Genomic DNA, 3,147 nt, shown 5'->3' with positions numbered 1-3,147 from the left:
CATGCAATAAACATTCAAACATAATGTAAATGAAATCAAATAGTGTCGTCCTCCCTTTAATTCAGCCAAAGCCATAGAAGTCGGGGAAATGAGAACCACCTTACGTAAACAACCGAAGTCGTAACGTTAAACGGCGCAGGTACGTCCCGTCGGACCCTCCCACTATGTGTATGCGTTTGCGTTTGCGTAACTTCCGTCATAAAAACAATAAACATGTTGCAAGCAAGTTCACGTATAATCATAAACAATATGCAAGAATAATGTTAACATGTACGATAAATGTGAATCGTTTTTGTAAATAAGCGCATAACTAACGAAATAAAAACTTGTGACATGCTACACCCCAAAAATATTAAAAGAGTTAAAAGGGGTTATGAAAAACTCACTTGTTAAGTAAGGAAGTCGAGAGCGAAAAATGCCTTTAAACGAGTGAACCGACAAAGTTCGGTTCAACGAACGGCCCTAGATAAATAAACAGCTAGGCTTAAAAATAAGTTGCGTAAAGAAAATAATTTGGCGAGGAAGTTCGGTTTATGGCAAAGCAATTTATAAGAAATATATATATATATATATATATATATATATATATATATATATATATATATATATATATATATATATATATATTTTGGGTTTATAAAAAAAGGCTTTTGGTTATTTGATTTGTTAAGTTAATTTATCTTAGTCTTAGAAAAACAAAAGGGTTATAATAAATATTAATTAATTTAGATGAGTCCGATTTTTTCCAACCGAACAATTAATTAAGAAAACTAGTTTAACGAGTGGTTCGTTTTTTGGTCGGACACGAACCCGGTTATTGAGTCGGGCTTGTGAGTAACATAATTTGAAAAATATGAAGTAGTATGTTAAAAAAAATGTTTGTTCTTGATTATTAGTTTGTAAAAATAAAACTTGACTTTTAAACATAAAATTCATAAACCGAACATAAGCAAGCCAATTACGCAGGATGATATGTCTTCATGAATGTCGTTTGGGTTGTCATCATGGAAACAATCGTTATGCGTAATGACAAGAAATAAATATTACCCGGGGATTGTATCACAAAAGAAGAAGAAAATAATAATTCTTGAGCAATTGTCTTTTGAAAGTCAAACTTGAGACTTGGGAGAAATTGACAAGCATGAATAATTTTGAGTGTAAATTAGTTGTGCCAAGAATGTAGAGAATGAGTGAGCTTTATATAGGCTCAAAATCGTTAATAACAAGGTCATGTGAGTTAATTTGATGGCTAGTCATAAGGCTTGGAATCATGGATTTTAACAAATTGAATGTTTAAACCCATTAAATGTCTTTGACTCAATTGATTAAAGAAAGATAATATAATACTTAGAATTAAATTTGTAACATCAAAAATAATAAAACAACAATAGAAACCTAAACAACATCATGAACATAAATACAAAAACAATTCACCATTTTATTAATAAATGAAGATCCGAAAGATGTCGAAATTTTAAAATGGGTCAGATTTTTGGCTTTCAAAAATGACAAATGTCACACATATTTACCAATTTCTCAATGGTCATGGCTATTTTAGTTATGCATGATTTAATACTTGAGACTCATTGAGTTAAAACATTATAATAAATCATATAAGTGGTTTAAATGTTTTGGTTAATATCATACCTTTGATATATAAAAGTTACATAAGTGTGTGAAATTAACAAAGAACAACGATTTTTTTAGCAAACTCGTACGATTTTTTTCAACAGTGACAAACTATTATAGATCAAAATATACTTCTTAGGCGTGACGGTTTTTGGAGTAAATACCGGAGGTGTGGTCTTTTTCATGATAAAGATAAGGATGAAATCGGTACTGTAGTGGTATCAAAAATACCAATACTCAATTTCTGAAAAGTGGTAACCGAATACCGTATCGAATATATTGGTACTCTAGTTAGGTCTTAGCCATCATTTTCTCTTTTCTTTTACTTTTTAACTACTCACTTTTTTATTTATTATATCTTTTGTATTATTGTGGTTTCTATATTTCATATATCTTTGTAGTAGCAGTTAGTCACACTTTATGTATAATATATACATAAGGTCTTCATGATAAAACTAAGTGATACTAACCAATTACAAGAACATGATAAAAGTAAGATTTCAGAGTTAGTTAGTTGATAGTTATTAGAAAACAAGAACTAAGGTGACTTCGATACATATGATTACACAAACTCAACAAGATGACTATGAGAAACTACATAAACACGTGTATACCTTTTGCTTAAAATGTGATGCATAAGACAGTTATGTAACGTCTATCGCACTCACGTCACATGTCAAGCGCCACATGCAAGTGCATTATATATTTGTTGTGATTTTTACCTGTTTTAAAAGTTATATACGTTAAAACAACATATCAATAAAAATATAAAACTACAAAGCTGAGTTTAAATAAAACAGATCTCATGTAAATTACATAACAGCTGCTGTGGTGTAGTGGTTATCACGTTTGCTTTACACGCAAAAGGTCTCCGGTTCGAACCCGGGCAGCAGCATCATTTTTTATCTATGTCTGTCAACAGTTTATTTATAGCCCAAAGTTAACAGAGCCATTAGGATTAAGCCCAACACCCTCTCGTAAATACAATGCTGATGCAAACTATTGCGATAGTTACGCAAGGGTCAAGGAAGATTCACAAGGCTTGTTTGCAAATCGTCCCAATCTTCTAAAATACGAAACTTTTAAGATACCTTGCGAAACCGTCTACTTTCACTCTTTGTAATTTACTTTATGTTAATTAGCAAAACTAGAAAGATTCGCATAAACTCTATGCAAATCTTATTTCCTATAAATAGGCTCGTTTAGCACTTCATTTATAATCATTTTTAATACACTACACCATTACGCTGCCTATTTGTTCCCGTGAGTCTGTAATTGTTGGTAGGAGATTAATACATTCAAAACGGAGTAACTAATTTTAAACAACGTTTACAAATTAACAAAAGAAACATTTTAGAACTGAATATTTACTAAATAAAGTAACAACCGGGAGTTGGCACGTCAATGCTACACATAATTTAAACAAGTAGCTTAACGATCAACACTAAATGAAAAACAATAAAAAGTAATTGTTGAAGTACAAGAACCATGGAGAAAAACAAACGTTACAATGATTAT

The 3,147-nt window shown here is 30.9% G+C and overlaps 1 non-coding gene across 1 annotated transcript; it reads left to right on the top strand.

Annotated features, from left to right (window-relative positions):
* Positions 1-2,451: 2,451 nt before the first annotated feature.
* Positions 2,452-2,524, top strand: TRNAV-UAC (transfer RNA valine (anticodon UAC)). Its single transcript has one exon. It is a non-coding gene; the product is annotated as a tRNA-Val (tRNA).
* The last annotated feature ends 623 nt before the right edge of the window (positions 2,525-3,147 follow it).

The sequence above is a fragment of the Bidens hawaiensis genome, unplaced genomic scaffold, assembly GCF_021521415.1.
Source record: "Bidens hawaiensis isolate Kalapana, Puna unplaced genomic scaffold, B.hawaiensis_p1.1 tig00041444_1, whole genome shotgun sequence".
NCBI classification, from domain to species: Eukaryota; Viridiplantae; Streptophyta; class Magnoliopsida; order Asterales; family Asteraceae; genus Bidens; species Bidens hawaiensis.
This window is presented reverse-complemented; position numbering and strand designations above follow the sequence as displayed.